The sequence below is a fragment of the Talpa occidentalis genome, unplaced genomic scaffold, assembly GCF_014898055.3.
Source record: "Talpa occidentalis isolate TD23 unplaced genomic scaffold, MPIMG_talOcc4v2.1 talOcc4.9, whole genome shotgun sequence".
Classification (NCBI taxonomy): Eukaryota; Metazoa; Chordata; class Mammalia; order Eulipotyphla; family Talpidae; genus Talpa; species Talpa occidentalis.
The window spans coordinates 105706255-105715530 of record NW_023605305.1 but is presented as its reverse complement, the minus strand read 5'-3'; positions in this window follow the sequence as shown (position 1 = coordinate 105715530).

Below are 9276 nucleotides of genomic sequence, written 5' to 3'. Positions count from 1 at the left end.
AAACTCCATACCTGGGCAACCACTTTCTGTCAATAAACATTAATTTGCATTTTCTTGAACTTTAAATAAATGGAATCATAAACTGTTCTCTTTTTGCTTCACTTTGACTCACCATAATTTTAAGATTCTTTTTTTTTTTTTCTTGTATGAACCAGGTTGTCTTTTTCATTATTACTAAATAGTATTCCATTGTAGGGATTTATTATGATTTGTATATCCAAATATCTATTGAAGGGTATTTGGAATTTTAATTTTGAGTTATTACAAATAAAGCTGCTATGAGCATGTCCTAGCTTTTGTGGACATGTTTTTTTTCTGTAATTGCTTATTTTGCTTCTTCAGGAAATGGAAGGAGGGTCTATGCCTTTCAACTAATCTTCCCGAGCACTAGGCACAGTGATTGATATAGTAGGTACTAAGTAAATTTCTAAAAAAAAAACACCCTTCCTCTTCTCACAATACCTTTGACACCAAAACTAGGACATGGTCATAGCAGCTTTATTTGTAATACCCCAACATTGTCATTATTGTTCTACCCTTGCATAAAACTGCGTCTTTGAGACAGGTCCTTCCATTATACCTTCTCTGACATGGCACGAACTGACTTTCTGGACTTTTCTCACATTCATTGATGATTGAATCTGGCTTACTCTTCACACAACTAGGAGCAATAATTTATTCATTAGTTTACTCAATAAATAATTGTGATATAATAATACGCACGCACGCACACACACACTTGGTTTTTACTCCCAAATTCGTAGCACCAGAGCCTCCAAAATCCTTGTTAATGTTCCGAGTGATGGGAGGATCCTTTAGTATAATATTTGGTGTTAGTCCCCAGTTCCAGAGACAAGAGTTTATAAGGCCCTTAAGATCTCTGGACATAGAGTGTCAATTTGTATGAGGTGTCACTAGGTGGAACCCTAGATAGGGACACACTGTCACTTTGCTAATGAGGTAACACTAGGTGGAACCCTGGATGGGAGCTGGTAGCTAGATGAACACAAACCCTGTGATTACAGGGTTGGGATTTTCAGCCTTACCCCTGACTTCTATGGCCTGTGACCTAATCAATGTAATAGAACCTCCACAAAACCATTAAGTAATGGTGTACAGCGAGCTTCCAGGTTGATGAATACATCCATAGGCAGATAGGGTAGTGCACCCCAAACTCTATAGGCATACGTGTTCCTGAATTTGGGATCTTTCTGGACCTTGCTCTATGTACCTCTCAATTGGTTCTTTATATGCATCCATTAAAATAAAGAATAATATCCTTTACAATGTCCTTTATAATGGCAAGTAATGTTTCCCTGACTCCTGTGACCTGTGATAGCAAATCATTAAACTTGAAGACCATCTCTTGGGAACCCCAGATTTGCACCCAAGGAGGACAGAAGCACTATTTGTGATTGGTGCAGTATTAAGGGACCAAATTCTTAACCTATGCAGTCTGTGCTAACTCTGAGTAGTTAGTGTCAGAACTGAATGAAAATTTTTATTTAAAATTTACCTTTTAAATGTTATTTCAATCTTATTTTCTCTCTAAATTTCTAACAGTTAACTTCTTACTTCCCATTAGAAATCAATTCTGATACAATGTTTTGCCGGAGACATTTTTTATATGGCTGCTAGTATGTAGCATAGCCAGAGTTACAGATGGGATTGGTCTAGTCAACAGATGGGTCATAAATTTGTTGATACCAGATTTGTTTAAACTGTTAGTAAGAAATAAGGAATATTTAGAGGTTGTATATCAAATCTTTGAAAATCATACCAGGGGAATAACTCATTATCAGCCTTTTCTCTATTTGGTTTTTACATACCCATTGGCCCTTCTAAGTGAAATTGTCCCACTCACAGTGCTGTTGACCAGGCAACCCTCTGTGGCCATCACTTATGCCAAGTGACCTTGACTCTGGCCACAGCTGGTTGTGACTTGTCGCATGGCTTCCCATGTACGAGATGAGCTGGGACTTCCAGATCTTCATAGGAATTTGAATGGAGAACGTAGAACCAAGCATTTAGCAAGAGGCAGTAAAACAAAAAGAGTGGACCGAGTGGGGAGAAAGTCATGTAGATTTACCCAGGTTCACACAAGGTTCTGAGGAAGGAGTAACAACGAACAAAGGCCTAGGAGGTGGGAAAATTTTTCCAAATGTGTCTATTTTTCCAAATGTGTCCAAACATAGTAATGCAGCTACTGATTACCCTTTAAAACTCCCTTAAATAATCCCTAAGTATAGAACACATATGGTTTTGTGAGGAAGGCCCGAATTTGCAGACATTCAGATAGTTTTAGGAGATTCACTTTCCTGATTATTAATTTCTGTATCGGTACTGTTGGTATTTAATATTTAGTATTTATGATGTAAGTCTTCCTCCCGGATAAGTCAGCAGGTCACACAACCAAGGCACATGATCAGTCTTCAGGCTTCCTCTCTAGGAAGGCGTCTTTGTGTGGCCCCTCTGAGCAATACTGAGCAATGCAGTCAGCTCACTAAGGTGGGCCCAAGGTCCTGCCTCCTGGCACACCTACCCCTGGGTATCCCCCGACCCTTGAGGGTGATAGACTTGCTCCTGCCCTTAGAGTATAATTTTATGAGAGAAGTGCAATAAAAATGCTAGATTAAGGAGAAAAAAAGGAATGATATAGTTTTCACTTCAACTAGAGCTTTTTTGTGTCTTTGAAATGGGTAATGGTATCAGTTGGTTGTAGTCTTAAATTTCATTGACTACCTTTAAGAGAGTGATATAAATAATATTTTTCAATGTAAATATTTATAAAACATAACGTAGCAAGGCAGGGCCATATCCAGTATAACCACTTATATTTTTGGTGAAAAATTATATGCCAATTAAAAAGTGTATGATAGCTCAAGAGAATGAGAATACAAACCACAGGGTAGGAGAAAATGTTTGTAAAAGAAAATCTGATACAGGACTGTTATCCAAAATATACAACCCCCTCAAAACTTAACATGAAAATGAATAGCCCATTAACACACACCTCACCAAAGAAGATACATAAGGTGGCAAATAAGACATATAAATAAGAAATGTTCAGCATCATAGATTTATTTGAGAATTACAAATTAAAATGAGATCCTACTACATACTTATTAGAATGACCAAAATCCAGAATGCTAACAGATGCTGGGAAGGGTATGGAACAGGAAGTCTCATTCATTGCTGGATGGGGGAGGCATGTAAAACTGTGGAGACAATAAAAAGAACAGCCTTGCCAGGAGTTAGGAGGGAGAGTCAGGTGAATAGGTGGAGTAGAGTAGATTTTTAGGTCAGTTAAATTATTCTGTGTGATACTATAATCATGAATATACGTCATTATACATTTGTCAAAAACTAGAATGTCCAGTGTTCCAAGGGTCAACCCTGAACGTTGGGAGATCATGATATGTTAATAATGTAGGTTTATCAATTACAACAAATAAACTACTTGGTGTGGGATATTAGTGGGGAATGTTATGTGGGGTGGTCAGGAGTTTGAGGGGCACGCTGTAGTTTCTGCATATTTTTCTGTGAACCTAAAAGTGCTCTTAGGAAATGCAGCCAGGGCCTTCCGGTGGCGCAGGAGGTTGAGCACTGCACTGTGAAGCTGTCCGTAGCCTCTGCAACGTGGGTTCGATCCCGGCTGGCTGGTGAGAATCCCACACCGCGAAGTAGACCTCTCCTGTCTCGCCCACTGCTCCCTCCAGCAGTGTACTTCGGTCAGTCTGCCTATTCTGTTCCCCATTCTGTCTCTGGCGAATCCGCTCACCCTCCCACGCGTATGGCCTCTACCCCAGTTCTTGTATTAAAATTGAATAAAATATAAAAAAAAGAAAAAGAAAAAGAAAATGCAGCCAGTTCATTGCATCATCTGTGCTCACTCTGGGCCCAAAGACAAGGACCATTAAGAAGTTCGTCATTGGAAACACGCAGAGGCCAAAGCTTTCAGGGACATTTCCGAAGTGGGTGGCTCTGTGCTCCCATAGCTGTGTGTGAAAATACGTACATTTTATTTGTGCCATCCACAGCAAGACAGTAGGAATTATTCTCAGGAAATCTGGAAGGGCCAAACACCCCCATTCCAATTTAGACCTTAAGGACAGAAGAAAACCTGTCCTCTGGAAGAAATGAAAATGGAAATTATTCTTTAAAAATAAAAGAAAAATGTTTTTTTAAATATGAGAGGTACATGAGCAAGAACAATTGAAGACCCATTTGTTAATGACTGGAAGCGGGGTGGTGGGGAGGGGATAGTAAAATCGGGTACATGTTCTTAGCCAAGATTTCTTGGACAAACTCAATTACTTGAAGTTTAATTGCATTCCTTGCTAGGTCCACCTGCTTATCTAGCGATGAGGCAGCTAACATACCAGCACTGCTTTTTTTTTTTTTTAATTGGTTTTTTCTCATAGAAGATCTGGGGTGTAGGCCAGAGGTGTGGGGGGTGAGAGGATTCACCAGAGACAGAGGGGGGAGCAGAACAGGTGGATTGACTGAAATGCACTGCTGAGGGGAGAAGGAGGCAAAACAGGAGAGGTCTGCTGCGCCATGTGGGTCAGCTCCCTGGCCAGGGATGGAACTCAGACCTAGTGATAAAGCTGAGTCTTAACCCCTAGGCCACCTGGGAGGCCTTTACCAGCATTGTTTAAATTGCTCTCCTTGCAGCCCTCTCTTCCCCTGTTCCCATAACCACCACAGTTGTATAGAAAGAACATTTAACCAAGACTGTCCAGAAATTAACAATGTAAGAAAAGGAAGAAATTAAAAAAAAAAAAGGACTAAATGTAGGATAGGATAGGATGCCCAAACAGACAATAACCAAAGGAGCAGATGCAGAATAACTGACTCAGAATGAAGCTGACTCACAGAGGTTAGGCCTCTAATGTTCTAGGCTCCAAAAGACCTGGGTCCTTCCCTTCTTTCCAGAGGACTACTCTATTTGTATGAATCACGCCTCCTAGAAGACTTTTTTGGGGATGTGAATCCTCATAATAAATCTGCTCCTGCAATTAGAAGAACCTACCTGTGAAAGGAGTTTACATAGCAGGCTTAGACTGCCTTCCTGGAAAAGGCAAAGATGGCCCCTGGCTTAACTCTGACTTCACAGGTTAACGGCAAAATCCTCCAAGAGATAGGCCTCAGACATCAGTTGTAAGCTCCTGAATTCCCAGGCTGTGCAACCACCCACTCTTCTGGTCTTCTGGTCAAATTTGGGGGGTTCCACTAGCCCTACAGACTTGACAGTTTGTTACTGTGACTCACAGATCTTAGGATGGTGCTATACTTAGAGTTTCAATATAAAAAATGTAAACCATGGCCAGCCAAATGAAGAGACAGGGTGAGGTCTAGCAGGGTCCCAAATGCAAAACCTCTATGTCCTCAGGTTGTGTCACCCTCCCAGCACATCATGGCTATTGCTACCCAGGGAAATTTCCTCAAGCTTTGATTGTCTGGAGTCCTTCATGGGTTTTATTAAGTGGGCATGATTGATTCAGTCATTGACATATTCTGGAACTCAACCCCAGTCCCTCTCTTTTCCCCAGAGGTCAAGTTGTAATCACGTGGCTCAAAGCCCCGATCTCTCATCACATGGTTGATCTTTCTGGGTGTCCTGCCCCATCATGAATCATCTCTGAGCATAAACTATCCAAGTGCCAACCATGAGTCACCTCATTAGCTTATATTATCAGGGTCGACCAGGAATAACAAAAACATTTCTATCACTCAGGAAATTCCAAGGATTTAGAGGTTACCTCCCAGGAACCTGGGACAAAGACCAGACAAGTTCTTTATTATACAGTAATCACTATGTTAAATCTGTTTGTACAAACAATATAGTTGATGATGAACACTGGCTTTCCTCCTGGGAGTCTGAAATTTGGGTACATGAAAGGTAGGGGGTGCCCATATGATCAATCCCTAATAAAAAATGGAGTCTTTAATGAGTTTCCCTGGCTAACAACACTTCCTGCAAGTAGTCACTGCTCCTTATAAGAGGACTTTATTCACACCCTGTGTGACTGGTTACCTTGGACTTTGCCTCTGTGTCTTTTCCCTTTGTTGATTGTGCTTCCTACCCTTACACTACACAAATCACAGCCATGAGAAGCACTCTGCCGAGTCTGGGAGTCTTCTTAGTGAATTACCCCAAGCTGAGGGTGCTCTTGGGGACCAACCCTTAACATATTATCTAAAACAACATTTTTCTTTGTCTCCTTGGAACACCCTCTTACTCTCAGGGTCTACTGATGGTTTCCAGGACATGAGGGAATAAAATGCCAGTGTTTGTTTAAAAAGAAAAAGTAACATATGGCTCATATGTGCAGAGAAGTCTTACCTACTCATCAATCTCAGAAGTGCTTTGGGTATCCTTCAGATAACCACAATTCTGTTTTCTTGGGAGTTCCTAAGTCTCACCTGCACTCCTAGAGTCTCAGAGACCTGGGGTCTCTGAGATTTGGTGATAAGATTGGTGGAGTACCTTACAGTAAGGCGTTCACCCTAAGTCAACAATAACATCCAAGGATGGGCCTCCCTGGTGGCCTAGGGGTTAAGTCTCAGCGCTCTCACCACTGCAGCCTGAGTTCGATCCCTGCCCAGGGAGCCAATCCACATACAGTGCCGCAGACCTCTCCTGTCTTGCCCTCTGCTTCTCTCAGCAGTGTATTTCAGTACATCCACCTGTTCTGCCCACTCTGTCTCTGGTCACCCCCTACACCTCTGGCCTACACCCCAGTTCTTTATGCAAAAAAAAAAAATTCAAGGACAAGGAAAACAGAGGGTGGTATGGGACAAAGTGGAGCAGAGAGCACCTTCTCTGCCTGACCCCCAGGAGAATGATGCACATTATTTAACCAAAGGAGCTGTAAACTATGAAAGCACAAAAGCTTCTCATGATTCCAAAAATTTCAGACAGTAAAATTGAAGTTGTTAAATTAATTAAGCAAAGAGATCATTAGACTGAGGTGCTTCTAATACCTTGGCAGCCTATATAAGCAAATCAAAACCTAAAATAGCTAGTAAATAGCTCAAGGGTAAGAAATGGATACCTGAGGACAGCTACCTCAGTCGACTAAGCTGTTCCTAATAAGGCTCTAGCCAATCAAGTGACTTCCTTGTATTCCTTTCAGGTCTTCTTTATAAAAGACTCATCTCATTATTATAATTAGGTTTTTTCCTGATCCCTTATTTAGGTTTTCTAAATTCCTGCTATGAGTGAGACCATCGGTATTTTTCTTTTTCTTTCTGGCTTATTTTGCTGAGCGTGATCCCTTCCAGCTCCATCCATGATGCTGCAAATTGCTTGAGTAAAAATCAAAATCAATAAACAACTATAAACCAGAGACACACTGAGGTGGGGGTGTTACAGGGCAGCCCCGATATAAAACAGGTTGCCTGCTGTGGGTCCCCACCCGCGCGCTTAAAGGGACTTAATACTCCACTGCAGGCACACACAAAAGATTAATAAAAGGTTTATTCACAAGGGAAGGGGAAATGAGGGAATGTACAACTCAGGGAGAAAATAGGGAAATAAAGTCTTAAATACGTCCTACTCGATTTGCTGACCTGGGAACCCAATGGCACTCTGAGAGCTGGCCAAGAGCAGCGAGCTGGCGGAGAGCCAAAAGGCCCCCCCCCCCCAAGGCCCATGTGTCTGGTTTTATACCAACCCTGGCTGCTTAACTCCACCCTCAGGTCCCAGCCACCTTCCCTTTGGTGGTGATGGGATTTGTCTTTCCCAATGTCCTGATGGCTTTGGTCTGGAGTGGGGGTGGAGTCCACAAAGCCTGTATGGGATTAGCTCAGGACATCCTTTCCCCCTAACAGGGGGAGGAGGGAGAAGGATCAAAACAAGGGGGGTGAGAATTGTATGGGGACTATAACCAAGATGAAAATACATACATTGTGCAAAAATGAAAAATTACGTAAAAAATGTATAAAAAAAATACTTGTCTCTAGCCCTGCCATGGAGCCCTTAGACTTGTAGTTTGGCGAGTCTTTAATGAGTTTCCCTGGCTAACAACACTGATTATTACCATTTTTAATACATCTCAGTTTATATTTTTAATAAATGTTACTACAATGAGGCATTTTCCCCTCCCGCCCTACTTCTTATTCCTGTTCATAATGGAGAAGTAAATAACTGCTGCATAATGGAGAAGTAAATAACTGCTTGACACAGGGCATGTATAGTTAAGAGAGACCATGGTTTTCCTGAACCTGGTCTTACATGATGTCGGTTTGGAGAGGTGTTGGGTTCAGAGAGCAGGGTCCTTGGGTTTTCTCTGAGGAAAGTTTCAGTGGGAACGCAGCGAGTTTTCCCCAGGTGAGTTCCTCATGAGACAGAGATGTTTAGCTATATCCGAAAGGGCAGGTTTATTATAAAAAGAAAAAGGAAGGAAAGGATGCTTGCGCAGACACAAGCAGGCGGAAAGAGCTGCCCCTGAAAGGGACAAGTTTGTTAAAAGAGACGCCTGCATAGTCCCAGGCGGGCAGTCTTGGGGGAGGGGGGAGCTGCCTCTGCTGCTTTGCAAAGGGAGAAGTTTGGTGAAGAGCCACACCTGCAGAGTCATGGGCAGGCAGGAGAGCTGCCCCTTCCTTGTCAGCCAGAAATTGCACTGATAGAGTCTTCTGCTCTTGGGGGCGGGGGGGGGGGGGGGGGGGGGTTAACCCTTTGTGGAATCGTTAACTGCTGTTAAATTAATTATTTCTAAGGTTGGTACCTAAGGATTTTCTTTATATTTGGTTTGACTAGGTAGATTTGAAAGGACAGGTGATTTTTTTTTTTTTTTACAATGGCCTGCAGTCTCCATATCTCCACCTCCCATCTGCACCTACTTTATTTTTTGTAGCTTGTTTAATGACTGTGTTAATCATTTCTACCCCCCACCTCAGTTTCTGGTCTTGTGAGGCCTCCTTCCCGAATTTTCTACTCTTAACCTCCATCATTACAGGAAATTATGAACGGTGGTTCAGGGCTTCCCGTGGCTGGGTTTTTATTTTATTTTATTTTATTTTAAAGATTTATTTATTTATGCATAAAAGAGCTGGAGTATAGGCCAGAGATGGGGGAATGGTGAGAGGATTCACCAGAGACAGAGTGGGGAACAGAACAGGCAGGCTGACTGAAACACACTGCTGAGGGGAGCAGCGGGCGAGACAGGAGAGGTCTGCTGCGCCATGTGGGTTTCTCTCTGGTTGGCCGGGGATCAAACTCCTGCTGCAGAGGCTGTGGGCTGCTTCATAACGTGGTGCTTAACCCTT